Below are 17,582 nucleotides of genomic sequence, written 5' to 3'. Positions count from 1 at the left end.
TCTAGTGGAAAACACTCATTCTACACCCCAGGGGTGGGTGTGTTCAGGGCTGACATTGATCTTCAGGGTTCCTTTCGTTTTTCTAGTCAGAATGCTCTCACTACACGTCTCTGCTGTTTCTGGAGCTCCTGAAAACTTGCTTGGTGTCACTGGAAAAAAAAAAAAAAAACCTAAGCTGATGTTCCCTAGTGTTTTTGATAAACACAACTAGCTCAGATTTCTCAAGTATTTTCTAGCATCCTGCCAGGCACCTCAGATGAAGAGCAAACCTGCTAATACTTGTGTCCAGGCCTGGTGAGAAACACCTGCTGGGAAAAGGTTTTGAATACCAGGCCTTGCTGAAATTATACTTTGCATTTATATAGCAAAAGATAGCAACCTACTCGTCATTTAAAAAAGCCAAAATTTTGACAGTTATTAATGATTACACAATATTAGAGAAAATTGAGAATTTATATACTCATGAATGTTAAGCACTGGCTTATTTTTTTTTAACAAAAGATATATTTATTTATTTATACAAGCACTGGGCACAGTCAGATGCCGGGAGGGTCAGAGAATTCACCAGAGCCAGAGCGGGTAAGAGAACAGGCAGAATGATGAAATACACTGCTGAGGGGAGCAGTGGGTGTGGCAGGAGAGGTCTGTTGCGTCAGGTGGGAACCTCACTGGTGGCCTGGGATCTAACCAGCGCTGCAGAGGCTGCTGACAGCTTCACAGCCCACCATTCAACCGCTGCGCCACCAAGGGAGGCCCAAACATTGGATTTTTGAAAGAAATCTTAGAAAGCATGGCATGGATTGGTGGGGGATATTTTTTATTCCTTTATTCTAAAATCATAATTCACACTATTTTAATCTTTTACCTAACTGTAACATGTTTCAATCAATAAGCTATAATATTTTGATACATCTTGTCACTCATACACAAATATTGGAATGAAAAGTTATTTACCTGCGTGTATTTTTACGACAGGTGGTCTACTTTACATCACTCTCTAGGAAACTGGAATTTGAGGCGAGTGCTAGGACAGTGGTCCCTTTCTTTTACATGGCATACTTTCTGATCATATTATCTGCAATTGTATCATGCCACAGATAAAAAAAAAATGTTTTACTTTTTAAACTTAAAAATATTTGTTGTAAGATATTTAACATAACACGTGCCATTCTAACCACTTTAAGTGTACAGTTCTGTGGCATCCGCCACATCCCCACGGCTGCGTACTGTCGTGACTGTTTCCAGTATCTTTCATAACCTGAAGGAGGAACTCTGTGACCAGTGAGCAGTGGCTGCTGCTGCTCTTCTCTCCTCCAGTCCTGATAAACCTTGACTCTATTCTTTCTATGAATATGACTTTCTTAGATTTTTATGTCAATGGAATCATACATTTTTTGTGACTGACTTATTTCACTTATCATAATGTTTCCAGGGTTTTTCCTTGTGCACATGTGACAGCTTCATTCCACTCGATGGCTCTGTGCTCCATTGTATGTGTGCTCCACAAATTGGTTACCCACGGTCTTTTGTGGGCATGGAGTCTTTCCTTCTATTGACAATCGTAACATTGCAAGGAGCTTGGTGTGCTCATGTTAAGAGAATCATTTACAAGTGGAATTGGTGGGTTGCATGAGAATTCCATAGTCAGCTATTTGAAGAACTATCACATTGTATTCCAGAGTCTAAACCATTTTCGATCCCACCAGCAGTAGATAGGGGTTCCAGTTTTTCCAAGTCTCCCTATAAACCAATACTCAATTATTTTCCCTTTTATCGATTTTACCTCTCTTAGTTGGTGTCAAGTGGTATCTCATTGTGGTGATGATTCACATTTCTGTAAATATCTGATCACGTTGATTGTCTTTTCAACTGTTTATCGGTCTCTTGTATATCCTCTTTGGAGAAATGTCTATCCAAGTCCTTTGCCCTTCTTATAATTGGGTTGATTGACCTTTTGCTGTTCTCTCGCATTTTTCATTAGCACTTTGCATATTTCAGTTATTAAGACCCTTACCAGCTATATGACTAGCTGATTTTTTTCTCCCTCGATATAGACTGTTTCACTTTCTTTGATTTATTTATTTATTTATCTATCTATCTATCTATCTATTTATTTATTTATTTATTTATTTATTTATTTATACAAGCAGTGGGTACAGTCAGAAGTGCGGGACGGTAAGAGAATTCACTAGAGCCAGAACAGGGAGTAGAGCAGGCAGAAGGACCGAAGTACACTGCTGAGGGGAGCAGCGGGTGGCAGGAGAGGTCTGTGCGCCATGCGGGACCCTGCTCCAGTGGCCAGGGAGCATCTGGGGATTGAACCGGTGCTGCCGAGGCTGCGGCCAGCTTTGCAACCCAGCACTCAACCTCTGCGACACTGTGGAGGCCATGTCTCTTCACTTTCTTGACAATGGCCTGTAATGATTAACATTTTTTTTTATTATTTTTTGATGAAATCCAACATATCTAATTTTTTTTTTTTGGTACTTGTATTTTTGGTATTATATCTAAATGTCCATTAACAAGTTCAAGGTCATGCACATTAACCCTGTGTTTCCAAGTTTTATTGTTTTAACTGTTTTATTTAGATTATTGATCAATGTCTGTTTCAGTTCGTTTATGGTATTTAGTAAGGTCCCAGCATCATCCTTGTGTACGTGAAGGTCCAGTTTTCAAAAAAAAACATTTATTGAAGAGAACTTTCCAGTTTGCTAGACTTACAACACTTGTCAATCAACTGGCTATATTTATGGATTATTTCTGGACTCCCAATTCTAGTCTGTCAGTCTGTATGTTATTTGCATGCTAGTACCACATTGTTTTCATTACAGTACCTCTTTGTAAGTTTTGAAATCTGGAAATCTCAGTCTTGCAACTTTTTCTTCTATTTCGAGATTGCTTTGGATAGCCTGAGCTCCTTGCAATTTCAAGTGAATTTGAGGGTTGGCTCTTCCATTTCTGAAAAAGAAAAAAGGAAATTGCAATTTCAATAGAAATTGTGTTGAATCAGTAGATTGCTAGGTGATTAATATTTTAACAATACTAATCCTTCACATCAACTAAGGATGTCTTTCTATTAAATTAGGTTTTCTTTAGTTTCTTTCACCAGTGTTTATAATTTTCAGTGTACACATCTTTTACCTCTTGGTCAAATGTACTCCTAAGTATTTTCTTCTTATACATGGTATTTAAATAGAATTGCTCTCTTAATTTCCTTTTGCAATTCCTTTTTGCACATAAATAGAAACACAGCTGATTTTTGTAAGTTGTTCTTGTATCTTGTAGCTTTGTTGAATTTTTTGTAACTAGTAGTTTTCTTGTGGATATGTTGGAATTTTCATATCTTTGATTATGTACCCTGTGAAACAGGATACTTTTACATTTCTTCCTTTACAGCTTGGTTTCTTTTTATTCTATTCCTTGGTTTCTTTTTATTCTTTTCCTTGACTAATTACTCTGGGGAACAATTCCAGCACAATGCTAAATCTGGTCAGCATCTCTACGTTTCACTTGTTTGTATTGTGTGCGTGTTTGTTGGTTGTTTTTTTAGCTTTTCAGCTCTAGAATTTGTTTTGTTCCTCCTAAGTTTTCTATGTATATTATTATAGCATTCATATATTGTGTTCCCTGTCAGTGTTCTCCTTTAGCATTCTGAGCTTATTTAAGATAGTTTTGCTCATAGTATTTGTCTAGTATGCCTTCCTCCTTTCCATATTGCAAAAATACTTCCTGGGTTGGAGCAGGCACAAAGAGGAAAAGGAGCAGGAAATTTCTGTTGGCACAGGTGCTGAGTATAGTCCTGATACTTGCCTTGTTTGGACTTGAATATATGTAACTGATTTTCCTGCTAGTGCTTTTGTAGATTCTTTTGATATCTCACCCTCCCTGTCATGTTATCAGTATGTCTATGTTGTGTTTGTTTAGCTCAGGGATTCAACACATTTGAACATCCATATTTTTGGCTTGGAATAAAATCATTTTGACAACAGTAAGACCTTCCCAAGAGAGTATGGCCAAATTGAACACGATTCTATGGCAAGTAGTGGCATATTGAGTTTGTAGACTGTTTCAAATTTGGCATTTTAGAAATGACAAAACTTATTATGTCAACTATTAGATAAGTTTCTGATAAAATCTAAGATTTCTGATAAAATCTTGAGAATTCAAAGATATCACTTTTCAAAGTTGGGAAGGCGTCCAGAATTTTCATTCAGTTCACTCATCAAACATCTAGTATAATTTTACATTATATGCCAGGAACTAGACACCAGGGCTCTTTCTGTTCTCTTTGGGGAAGATTAGACAGTGAACAAATAAACTAGTAAAATATATATGAATATAAAGCAGAATTTATTTATCATGTATATGTAAGGATGGCAAATTCTGTGCAGAAAATGTGAAGAGGTATAGGGAAGACTGGAAGGCAGTGCACAGGACAAAGGCAGGCCTCCTTAGGAAGGCATTGAGTAAAGACCAAACGAAGTGAAGGAACCAATGGGATATATGTCAAAAGAGCTTTCCCAGATTAAAAAAAAATCTTTAATTTTCCCCTTTTTCCTTATGTAATCAAATCTATTATATCTGGCATTAGCTGCAAGTGTAAGAAGATGAAAGAACTGTTCAGTGTCTGCTAAGTACCAAGCATTCCATTAGCTTTCATTTCCATATGAGATTTGGGACGTTCAATAAGATTTACAACTTAGTGAAGGAAAGCAAGCACATGTACACGATTCCTCTAGTTGTGTAGTTTTCATGAACAGAAATAGCTGGTTTGAAATTGCACCACCATTAAGTTTTTATGCACCGGATCTATAGAGTCTACAATTCCCTTTCAAGCGGTACAGATGTAGGAAGGGAATTCTTCATTAAAGGAGGGTAAATCAGGAAATTCATACCTGGTCACACTTAAATGGTTTACTTGTGTTTACAAAGTGTGTTCATAAACGATCTCACTTACTCTTCATAGCAATCCAAGAAGCTGGTATTATTCTAAGACATACGATGGCCTCCATTGCTCAGCTGAGCTAACAGGTTCAGAAGGCGAGATAAATTAGCTGGCCATGTGGTAGAGTTGGGACCTACTTTTACCGTAATTTGCCTTTCCGCACAGTGCTTCCCGACGCCGCACAGCTGTTATGAGCAGCAACTAAACAAAAAAAAAAACGTTACACTCCCCTAACTCTGCCCCTTTGCCCACTGCACAACCGAGGCCTATGGATGCCAGGGCCGGAAGGAGGAAATGCGCAGGCGGGTGAGGTCACGCACTTCCAACCTCCAGGTCTGCGGTTGTGCACAAGAGAACTAACCGCTTGTGGAAGATGCCTGGAACTCTGGGCTGGCGCAGACGCCAAGCAACCTCCAGGCGGAACTGTGTTGTTGCGGCTCCAGGGACCGACACACCCGGTGTGAAAAGGTGGTGGCAGCGCTGAGCGGTGCGCATGCGCGGGCAGTTCTCGGGGTGAAGGGGTGAGAGCTGGACCCGGGCGGCCAGCTGGGCTGGAGTGGAGCAGCGTCAGGATGGACGAGGACGTGCTGCCCGCCCTGAAGGTCCTCATCATCGGCGAGAGCGGCGTCGGCAAGTCCAGGTGAGGCGGCCCCGCGGTCGTCACGGGGGCGGCGGACGGGGCCGCCGTGGCAGCGTCTCCCGGGCCAGCCGGGAACCGTCAACAACGCGCCCCGAGTGGCCGCGCAGGGTCCCCGCTTGTGCGCCATGGGCCCCTCCGCCTCGCGGCCCGGCGGCCCCGGCTCCCGCGGCATCGCTGCCCGCCCTGCCCGCCCCGCGCCCGCAGCCCCCGCCGGCCTGCGCCGGCCCGAGTGGTGGGTCTTGCTCCCCCCGTCGTGGCGAGAGCGCCCCGCGGCTGCCGCCCGCCGCGCGAGGCCTGGGCGCCCGGGCCGCGCTGGTCCCGAGGCTCGCCTGGGCGAGGCCGCGGCCCTGGGCTCAGGCCGCTCGTGCCCCGGCGAGCTGGAGTCGGGACTTTATCACTTCGGGATTCAGGTTGGACTTTCTCTAAGGACGTGACGCGCAGGGAAGTCTCGTGATGCCGCAGGTCGCCGTCCTGGCCGCGCTGCAACGCCCGCCCCGGCTGCTGCTGTCGTGTTTCATGAGTCAGCCCTGAAAGATCTCTTTGGTCTTCCAGCTGCTTGACTCACTCCCTGTGCTCTGACATAGTTTTGCTGAAGCTGTGAGCCACCTTGACAAATGATGGTTCCATTCTGCCGCAGCACAGAAGATAACAGAGTGTTGTTTTTTCTTTCTAGGCGCGAGGGGAGTGATACTGACAATAGTTAGACTTGAGTGTGTGGCGGAGACATGGAGCTCGCGGTGTAGGAAGAGCATCCTGATTTCGTCCAGGTCTGTGGAGCAGTTCCCCGGGTGAATTTATCCTCACCATATTTCCTGTTTTCGCTCCTGATACGCTTATATGTCAAGTCACTTTCTTAATCGCTTCCTAGTTAAGGATTTTTAGAGACTTAAGGTTTTGAAATCTTAATCTCTAATATGTTCTGAAGTTTTATATATTTTTTAAGTATGGTAATCTATTTTCATATTTTTTCTTCTTTAATGTCCTTTGCACCGGAGTGAAGGATTTGTGTTCAACAAGGATTGCAGTCATGGGACACTGGGTTAGGGAAAGTAGAGGGTGTGGGGGGGCAGAGGAGGGTAGGAGGGACAAAGAAGGGCTAGATAGAATGATCACCATTCGTTTTGACGGTTTAAAAGGTAAATACTGGTATTATCTCAATAAGAACTCCATTGCCTTGTGACCTTTCTTTGTTTCTTGAGATGTGACTCTCATTTCGGTTAAGGCATATCTTATTGCTAAATCTGAAGTCAAGATGAAATCATTTCATGTGATTCAACCCAATAAATGGCAGGGCACTTTTTCTAAATGTATTGGGTGGATCACTGCCTAGGAAGGCTCTGCGAGAGGACTTTTGAAGATGAACTCGAAGTACAGTGTTGATTTGATTGAGGTGCTTCCACCACACCACAGTCTTTTAAGTGATTTCTTTTTCTTCTTTCCCCTCCCTCAAAGGTATGTGGATCTAATCTGTTCCAAACTTTTCTTCCATACTTAGTAGTGAGTTGTCAGATGCTCACTGCAGTCGTTGAACACCTTTAATACCTCTTTCAAGAAGGAATGGCATTTGTGAAAAAAATCTTATTTTTCTAGCAAAATAAACATTATTTATAATATGCTATGGAAAATAAACCTTGATACTTATCTTTCTGTATAAGATGAGAATAAATAATTCCACTAAAATGGAAATAGATGTTTTTTAAAGTGAGCTAGTATAAAAACATAGGTCATGGATATAATCTGAAAGTGTTCTAGCCAGTAGTTGGTTTCTGTTTTTGCAGAAACCCACTGTGGCAATGAGAGATCACTTGTGTTGTTGATAAATCATTGCACAAGTGTCTTTAATTGAAATTTGTGGGTTATTTTTTCAAATTAATTTCAGACTGTTGGAGAATAAACTACATGTGAGATCAGGATTTTGAAATTAATGCTTCCATTTATGTGACATTATGTGAACACTGAAGGGCTTCATTTTTCACTTTGACAAATGAGGGTAGAATAGAAATCTCTCAAACCCTATCTGATGTTACGTATGTCATTTTTTTTGCTTCTGTGGCTAGGCATACTGAACTAAAGTAACGAAGTGTTTCAGAAAGGGTTAGAGAACCTTATTATCCAAATTGCTTTCCCTCCAATGCCCTTTTTATCCCCTTTCTTTTTGGCCAGTTTCATACCTGGGATGGAACCGGTGCTGCAGAGGCTGCGGGCAGCTTTGCCACCAGGGGAGGCCGCTGTGCCACCAGGGGAGGCCCTGCTTTTAAAGTTATTTTATCTTCCAGTAGTGATATGACCTTCACTTTAACAGCACAAATAATGTAGGAAATGGATGGTATTTCTTGTTCAAAAATCAGAAAAAATCGTAATATTTTGCCTCCTCTTTGACTCTTGGCCTCCTAGCTAAGGCGTTTGCTCACACAGAATTTCTATCAGAGAAGATGAAGGATGCAGGTGCACTTTTACAGGGAATATTATCTGGTAGCCTGTTATTTGAATAACATTTTGAAAGACTGCATTAGAGAGACAATTAATATGGGGAGAAGATAGAAAATGAGGGAGAGGGGCCAGGTTTGTTCATGTATTTGTATGATTTCATCAGTTGCCCATCTCAGAGAATAAAATATGTCTTAAGAAGAAATAATTCAGTAAAAAGGCAAAAAAAAAAAAACAGAAAATAAAACCTTGATGTATTAGTAAATTCGGGAATCTAGTTTGCAATCTCTCTGCCTCTCCACCTCTCTCCATCCTATGAGAGAGAAAGAGAGAGAATGACTGTCACCGCTACTGGTAACATCTCTTTAAAAATTGTGCGTACTTACTAAGAACGTCTTGCATTCATGCAAATATCTGTTTCTTCAATAAACGACAAAAAATAAATCTTTACAGCTTTTCATGGCCTACAATTGATTCTTGGCTCAAGATTTAGTTGGCTTTAGGATGTTATGGATGAATTGTGCATTAGTTTAACACCTGGATTATAGTTGTTTTTATTGTTGTTGTTGTTGCTATTGTCTTGGAGAGAAAAAAATAGAAATATATTAATTTTCTTTCCACTCAGGGTATTTTAAAATCCTTATCTTGATGATTTTACTCATCATCTCAGTAGTGATAGTTATTATTTGGATGATTTGATAGTCACATGGGTTAACTCAACCTAAACCTTTGAGAGGATGAGAATCATTTTATTGGAACACCACAGCAACAGAGGAGGAAAAAAGTGGAATCATTCATATTTCTTTAAGAAAACCCCTGGATGTTGGACAAAGCTGTACAAAACATTGTCCGTCACATGCTTTCACGCCAAGCGTAGGCACATGCTCCTTGACTCTATTTTGCTGTTGCTGATATAGTTGTGCGATTCCCTGAAGTAAGCCCGCCTCCATGTGTTTGTAGTGTCTGATAAACTGATTCTCCATAAATGCTTAGGGAACAGACTTTGAGTTGGAGGAACAATTTCCCTTTGGTTGCATTTGGTTGTGTCATATTATGGAATTCCTTTTCCTCTGTTGCCTTTCAAAAGGGTCGCCTCCATAGAGAAATTGAATGGTTCCTGCATTTGGGATTTTGCTTCAGCACAGCCAGCTTTGCTGAAGATCTGGAGGGTGTGGCTGGAGTCCCCAGTGAGTGATGGCCTTTGTTACAGTGAAATGAGATGTGGGCTTTTTCTTATGAAATCCCCTAGAATGTCAGTTCACTTTATGGCTTTTTTACTTGGGAAAAGCTAAAAACCTTACAGTGAAATTTCAAATCTAAAAAAAACTGTTAAGATAATTAAGAGTCGTTTGAATTTTAATTCAAAATCAGTTTCTTTTAAATACCCCAAGATTGATGTTTATACTAAGTTTTTCGAAAAGAGAATAATCATGATTAATAATGTCATAGTAGTGTACTTCGTTTTACCCACTTTTTCAAATTGCAAGTCACTGCATGTTAACACACATACATAGAACACATGTTTCTCAGACCCTTACACATTGCACCCGCCTTCCCATTAGCATGCGCACAAGCATGCAGCTCCCTGTGTGGTGCAGAGGGCTCACATGACCTTGCTGGGTTCCACGGTGATTGGTAGGTTTCTCCTTGACAGATATCACTTCCTAACATGTGCATTTGAGTATCTGCCTTGAGTGTTTCTTTCTCAGCCAACGGGCAGAGACTGCTGTTCCCTTTTCTTCAATGTTTTATGCTAAAAGCCTGGAAAAGTGTTTGCCACAATGCAAGTGCTTTAAAACAAATTGTGAAGTAAACGAGTTGTGCACTTTTAAAACTGGGAATGTAAAACCAGGACAAAGGCCTGTTAGTACAGCTGTTAAAAAAGACAAGTGCACCCTCACCCCAGTCCCCTGTGCTCCTTCCTCCTTCCCTGAAGGATGTCTCTGATTAATAGTTGTATGTTTCTTTTTTCCATTTTGTACTGTTGTTATTTTTTTACACTGATGTCATATTTGGTTCCCCTATATCCCTGCTATAAGTGAAACCATCCTATATTTTTCTTTTTTCCTTCTGGCTTATTTCACTGAGCATAATTGGTGAAGGAAATTCTATGGGGACTACACCTGAAAACAGGGAACAAATATTGTTTGAAAATGAACAATGATGTCTAAATCAAAAAAAAAAAATTCTCACCAAGAAAAAAGGACAGAAGTGTTGCCAACCACCCCTTTGTAATCCTCCTCCTTCTTCTATCGGAAGACATTCTTTGAATCTGTTCTCCCTATTGGGTTTCAAATGGCTAACAAAGGACGTGGTTTTAGTGGGCTCCTCCTGGTGGGTGATGTAATTGCTGATCCCTGACCTGCCTCTAGAGATGGTCTGGACAGGAAGAGTATGTTTAGGGCATCATCCATGTAGAGTTTGGAGAATGAGACCCTTAGCAGTTAGATGCCCTTAGAGAAAATCTTGAACTTTAGAAGTCTCAAAACCTTTTCCTTTTCAAAGAAAGAATTTATCCTTTTTAATTCTATATAATAATAGAAAACAAATCACCGAGGAGCCAGAGGTAAGCTGGGAGACTTGCCCATGCCGTGCGCCTTCTAGCCTGCAGTTCCAGCCCAGAGGGGAGCAGCACCCACCACTGGGGAAGACCGGGCGTGCAGGGGAGCATGTCCCCTGTACCGGCATTTTGCAGCAGGGACCTTTCTTGCTGGAGACTGTGTGAACCCAGCAGAAGGCTCACCGAGGAGCCAGAGGTAAGCTGGAAGGATTGCCCATGCCGAGCACCTTCTAGCCTGCAGTTCCAGCCCAGAGGGTGCGGCACCCACCGCTGGGGCAGACCGGGCGTGCAGGGGAGCGTGCCCGGCACCAGCATTTGCAGCAGGGACCTTTCTTTCGTGGAGACTGTGTGAACCCAGCAGAAGTTCCCCAGAGGAGCCAGAGGTGAGCTGGGAAGGTCACCCAAGATGACGGCCAGTACCAGCAACACAGTGTCACTAGGAATACGGCAAATTAGAAAACAGGCAGTAGGGAGTAGAAAAACCACATGCAACCCAGCAACTCCTCAGCAAAAAAGCACACCACAAAAAGAAAACCATCTACCAGATTGCAACGACAGTAACTTGGAAGAACTTCTGAGCCTTCCAGATAGAGAATTTAAAATTGCTGTGATTAAAAAAACTGACAGAAGTCATAAAGGAAAACAATGATAAGGGGAAAATAATTAATGACCTGAAGAATGAAATTGAGCCCCTAAAGAGGCAAGTAAAAGAAATGCAGGAGATCAAATAATTAATGGAGACACTAAAGAACTCTGGCAAAAGCAATGAAAGCAGAATAGATGAAATGGAAGAACAAATGAGTACTCTTGAAGACACAGAAATAAAAAGAACTAAAACAGAAAAGGAAGGAGAAGTACGAAGGATAAAGACCGAAGAAAGACTTCGGGAACTATCTGACTCCATGAGGAAAGGAAATATAAGAGTTATAGGAATCCCAGAAGGAGAGGAGAGAGATGTAGGAACAGAGAAAATATTCAAGGTAATAATTGAAGAGAACTTCCCATGTGCGAAGAAGGAGCTGAAAATTGCTATACAAGAAGCAAGAAGAGCACCAAACTTCCATGACGAAAGGAAAAATACAGCAAGACACATAATAGTAAAGCTCCCAAGAATCCAAGACAAGGAAAAAATAATGAAACTGACAAGATGGAAGAAACAGATAACATTCAAAGGGAAACCAATCAGACTGACATCAGACTTCTCCGAAGAAACACTACGGGCAAGGAGAGAGTGGAGGGACATAGTCAACAGACTCCAAGAAAACAGATGCCAACCAAGAATACTCTATCCCACAAAGCTCTCCTTCCTCTATGAAGAAAGAATAAGGACCTTCCCAGACAAACAGAAACTCTGGAATTTTATTACGACTAAAATCCACTCCAAAAAAAATACTACAAGGAGTCCTAAAGCCAGAACCTCAGAGTGACAAATAACAACAAAAGAAGGCCAAAAAAAGTTATTAAAAGAATAAATAAATAAAATCAAAGGAAAGACAAACACAATGGCAAAGACAGATGCTAACATATCAATACTAACTCTAAATGTAAATGGACTAAACACTTCAATAAAAAGACACAGAGTTATAGGCTGGATTAAGAAACAAAACCCAACCTTTTGCTGTCTCCAGGAAACACATTTAGCTGCAAAAGATAAAAATAGACTCAAAGTTAAAGGATGGAAAACAATTATACAAGCAAGTGGACCAAAAAATAAGGCAGGAACAGCTATAATCATATCAGATAAAACATATTTCAAAATTAAAAAGATAAAAAGAGACCCCAGTGGTCATTACATTATGATCAAGGGGACAATACTTCAAGAAGAAATAACACTCATTAACATATATTCACCAAATGAAGGAGCACCAAAATATATCAGACAACTATTGTCATCTCTGAAAACAGACATCAGAGAAAACACATACGTACTGGGAGACTTCAACACACCACTATCAACAATGGGTAGATCAACAAGACAAAAAATAAGTAAAGACACTAAAGCTCTAAATAAGGATCTAGAGTGCTTGGGCATAGCAGGCATATATAGAACACTAAACCCAAAAAAATCTGAGTATACATTTTTCTCAAGCACACACGGATCATTCTCCAGGATCGATCATATACTGGGGCATAAGACAAACATCAACAGATACACCAAGATTGAAATCATAACCAACCATCTTTTCTGACCATGAAGGCATCAAACTAGAAATAAACCATAAAAAGAAGACAAGGTACTCTCCTACCTCATGGAGATTGAAACCCACACTACTGGAAGTCCAATGGACTAACGAGGAGATAAAAGAACAAATTAAAAAATTCTTTGAATTGAATGAGAAGGAGGACACCAATTTCCTATATGTATGGGATGCAGCAAAAACAGTAATAAGGGGAAAATATATAGCAATAGATGCTCACATCAAGAAACAAGAAATATATCAAAGAAACAACATAATCTCGAAGCTGAAATATCTAGAAAAAGAACAAAAAAAAAAAAAAACAGTAGAAGAAAATAAATAATAAAAACCAAAGCAGAAATAAATGAAATTGAAACTAAAAAAAAACAATCTAAAAGATCAATGAAACCAAGAGCTGGTTCTTTGTAAAAATAAATAAAATAGATAAACAACTAGCCAGGCTCACAAGGGCAAAAAGGGAGAAAGCACAAATAAACAGAATAATAAATGAAAGAGGAGACATCACAACGGACACAGCAGAAATCAAAAGAATAATAAATAAGTACTATGAACAGTTATATGGAAACAAGTTCAACAATCTAGAGGAGATGGACAAATTCCTACAACTCTACAATCACCCAAAGCTAGATAAAGAAGAAATAGAACACCTAAACAGGCCAATTACAATTAGCGGAATTGAAATGGTAATCAAAAACCTCCCCAAAAACAAAAGCCCAGGACCTGATGGATTTACAAATGAATTCTACCAAACATTCAGAGACAAATTGTTGTCTATCCTTCACAAACTCTTCCAAAAAATTGAGAAGGAAGGTATAATACCTAACACGTTCTATGAAGCCAACATTACACTAATACCAAAACCGAAAAAGGACAACACAAAAAAAGAAAACAATAGGCCAATCTCCCTAATGAACACTGATGCAAAAATCCTCAATAAAATTTTAGCTGTCAGAATCCAACAGTGTATCCATAAGATAATTCACCACGACCAAGTAGGATTCATTCTAGGGACACAAGGATGGTTCAACATCCGAAAATCAATCAATGTTATCCAACATATCAGCAAAAAGAAATATAAAAACCATATGATAATATCAATAGATGCCGAGAAAGCTTTCGACAAAGTGCAACACCCATTCATGATAAAAGCCCTTGAAATTCTCAGGATACAAGGAACATACCTCAACATCATAAAGGCCATGTACGACAAGCCAACAGCCAGTATCATTCTCAATGGTGAAAAGCTGAAAGCATTTCCATTAAGTTCTGGAGCAAGACAAGGATGTCCACTCTCACCACTGCTTTTCAATATAATACTGGAAGTCCTAGCCAGAGTAATAAGACAAGAGAAAGACATCCAAGGAATCCAAATAGGAAAAGAAGAAGTCAAACTATCACTATTTGCAGATGATATGATAATATACATAGAGAACCCCTCAAACTCCATAGAAAAACTAATTAAACTCATCAATCAGTTCAGCAAAGTGGCAGGATACAAAATCAACATGCAAAAGTCAGAAGCCTTCCTATACACTAACAATAAATCTGAAGAAGAAGAAATGAAAAAAAAAAAAAAAAAACATCCCCTTTATTATCGATACAAAAAAAGAAATCAAATACTTGGGAATAAATCTAACAAAAGAGGTAAAGGACCTTTACAAAGAAAACTATAAAACACTGTTAAAAGAAACAGAAGATACAAAAAAATGGAAAGACATCCCCTGCTCATGGATTGGAAGAATAAACATTATTAAAATGGCCATCCTACCAAAAGCAATATACCGATTCTGTGCTATTCCAATAAAAATTTCAATGTTATTCTTCAAAGAAGTAGAACAATTATTGATGAAATTCATATGGAATCACCAAAAACCCAGAATAGCCAAATCTCTCCTGAAAAAAAAAAAAAAAGAGAATGGAGGCATCACACTCCCAGATTTCAGGCTATACTACATAGCCCTAATCATCAAAACTGCATGGTATTGGAACAAGAACAGACACACAGACCAATGGAATCGAATAGAAAATCCAGAAATAAACATACAGATTTATGGTCAACTAATATTTGACAAAGGAGCAAAGAATATGCATTGGAGCAAAGAAAGTTTGTTCAATAAATGGTGCTGGGAAAACTGGGTCGCTACATGCAAAAGAATGAAGCTTGTCTCTGTGTCACTGCACAAAAAAAAAAAAAAAAAAAAACTTGGAGAAGATGAAAGCAGGAAGGTGGCGGGACACAAAATCAACAACGAAGCTCAGCTGTGTTTCTCTCACCTGACAGCGACCAGACAGAAAGAGTCTTCAGGGAAACGACCCCACTAACGAGCGTCTAGAACTGCGCTGAGGCCAGAGGAGGGTGGACGATGGCGCCTGTCACTGCCCTGCCCAGGAAGCCAATGCCCGACTCCGCTTCCGCCACTTGCCCTGCCCCCAGGCGTGGGATGTGGGTGCTGCGCCTCAGGGGCCGAGGCCTGGGCAGGGCGGGCATAGGACCAGGTGGGGCTGGGCAGGCTGGGGCGGGAGGGGGGGCGGGGGAAGCCCTAGGTCGGGGGGCGGGCCAGGACCGCCCCAGGAAGGCTAGGCCCGACGGGTCAGAGCGCGGCCAGGAGCTTGGAGCCCCACCATCTGGGCCTCAGGAGCCTGGAGCCCAAACCCAGGGAGAGGCGAGGTGGAGGGGGCTCGCTCCTCGCTCAGGGTCAGCGTCAGCAGAGCCAGGGACAGGGTCTCCCGCTCAGGGACGGAGCTGGGACCCTGCGTCGCTTCCTGCGCGACATGCGCCGAGAAAAGCCTCCCAGTTGCCTGCCCAGGAGAGGCGCCTGCTCCCGCTACTCTGGGCTCACCAGCCCGGGCCTCTGCCAGGAGCGCCAGGTTCACATCTCGTGCGGTTCCCCAGGGACCCAGGGGCGGGAGCTGGCCCCAGTGCGGCGGGGGGCGGGGGCTGCCCCCCATGGGCTCACGTGGCATGGCCAGGCCCACAACCCCACCCCCATCATCACCCCTCACACACACACACACACACACACACACTCACGCACACCCAGCCTCGCACACTGAGGGGCGCCCCAGAGCCCAAGTTTGCTCCAAAAAGGGCCCAGGCAGTCTATAGTTCCTGGAGACACAGTGAGCCAATGTGCGTGGGGGGCGCCTGGTCTCTGCTCGGCCCCACAGGCCGCTCGGAGGGGGCTGACTCCAGCACGTTCTGTTCAGAGGAAGCTGCGTCCAGCTCTGTGAACAGACAGCGCCGTGGGGGCCCCTGTCCCACGCAGATGTCTCAGATCTCTTCCCTCCATCTGTCTGCCCAGAACGCCCAGTCTCACGCACAACAGAGCAGGCGCCTCAGCCCCGGCCCCGCCCCTGTCTCAGGAGTCCCCTTCCAGAGGGCCGCCCTGAGCCCATGCTGTTTGCTGTGGCTTTTGTAGGGTGGCCCGTGTCCTGAGGAGGAACCATTTTCTTGATAAATGCATGATAGAGGGGCCTCCCGGGTGGCGCAGGGGTAAAGAGAGCGCCATCAAGCTATCGCCAGCCACTTCATTTTCTGAGACACCACCCGGCGAGCCGGAACATGGAGCCAGCCTTCTCCTCCTCTCCAGAGGAGTCTGGAAACTCTGGGGTGGCAGCTTGGTTTGCCACTACTGGATGACACTCGGACAAAGGGCCAGACTCCCTCTCCTCCTCTCCTGAGGAGTCTGGCATCTTCATAACAGTGGGTTGGTTTCTCTGAACTTCTTACCCAAGAATCACCAAACACTGTTGCAGATCTTGCCTGTAATCCTGCAGTTGCTGGATTCTGGATCACTCTGCGCCTAGACTCTCACAGAGCTGTGAGAACCACCCGCATACAGCCCCTGCTGCCTCACAGGCACTATATTACCTAAGGTCTCTTCTATTTCGTATATGGCCTGCACCAACTGCAATAGGGTTTCATCAACTTCTGGCCATTCCTGGGGAGGTGCCCACTGGGATAGGAGGCTGGCCCTGAGTACCATGTACTTGTGGCCCCCACCCCTTCATCCCTGCCCAGGTTTCCAAGGATTAATTTACCCGTTTAAATTAAATCATTCTGCTTTCTACCCAAATGAAAGACAAACCCCAACATGGGTAGATTCATCAGTGTTTGAAGCAGTTGGGTTCTTTTCCTAATGTTGTCATCACCTTCCTATATTCTGCCAAAATCCACAGCACTCTACCCACTCCTGATACTCCAAAATAGTTGCCCAACCCCAAAGCTTGCCTAAGAAATACACAGCACAATCCACTCAGTGGCCAGCCAAAGGCGCACCCAGGGCCCACTGCCATCCCCAGAACCAAAAAAATGAAACCCATGGCCCCCCAGAGGTACAGCCAGAACCAGCCTTCTCTCCTGTAGCCTGACCGGCACCGCCAGCCCGCCGGTGTTTGGGCGCCCGCCCACAGTGCCCACGGGCGTCCCGGTACCCAGGTCGGCCCCAGCAGGGCCATGGGGGCTGGCGTCCGCTGGCTGGGGGCAGGCCGTGCCCTGGGCCAGGCGACTCCAGGCCGGCGAGGAGGGGGCCACTTGTAGCTGCGGCGGCCAGCGTCCATTTGGGCCCTTCAGAGCCGCTGGCCGGGTCGGGGACGTGGGCCTGCCGGCGCCTGGGCTGTCAGAGGCCGAGTAGCGAGGCGGGCCATGCCAGCCTATGGAGGCAGGGTGGGTGCCAAGCTGCCCGCCAGCTCCAAGGCCCGGGGTGCTGGGCTGCACCGGCCGACGGCCCCAAGCTGGACCTGTGTGTGTGTGTGTGCGCGCGTGCGGGACTGTGTTGTGTGTGCCTGTGAGTATTTGTGTGTGCCGGCGGG

The 17,582-nt window shown here is 43.2% G+C and overlaps 1 protein-coding gene and 1 long non-coding RNA gene across 4 annotated transcripts in view; one reads left to right on the top strand and one right to left on the bottom strand.

Moving 5' to 3' along the window:
- Positions 1-2,472: 2,472 nt before the first annotated feature.
- LOC129145739 (uncharacterized) lies at positions 2,473-5,417 on the bottom strand. Its single transcript, XR_008551734.1, has 3 exons — positions 5,307-5,417; positions 4,958-5,146; positions 2,473-2,958 (listed from the first exon to the last, which is right to left on the bottom strand). It is a non-coding gene; the product is annotated as an uncharacterized LOC129145739 (long non-coding RNA).
- Positions 5,401-17,582, top strand: part of LOC119244421 (uncharacterized) — a 32,962-nt gene continuing 20,780 nt past the window's right edge. For 2 of the 3 annotated variants that reach the window (XM_054694854.1, XM_054694851.1), the window contains exons 1-2: positions 5,401-5,585; positions 6,259-6,352. The gene's annotated coding sequence lies outside the window, so the exon portion shown is untranslated. Of the gene's footprint in view, positions 5,586-6,049; positions 6,353-17,582 lie in introns of those variants that run through there. The other variant, XM_054694852.1, reaches the window with a different exon arrangement.

Source organism: Talpa occidentalis, unplaced genomic scaffold (genome assembly GCF_014898055.3).
Source record: "Talpa occidentalis isolate TD23 unplaced genomic scaffold, MPIMG_talOcc4v2.1 talOcc4.14, whole genome shotgun sequence".
Lineage (NCBI taxonomy): Eukaryota > Metazoa > Chordata > Mammalia > Eulipotyphla > Talpidae > Talpa > Talpa occidentalis.
This window is presented reverse-complemented; position numbering and strand designations above follow the sequence as displayed.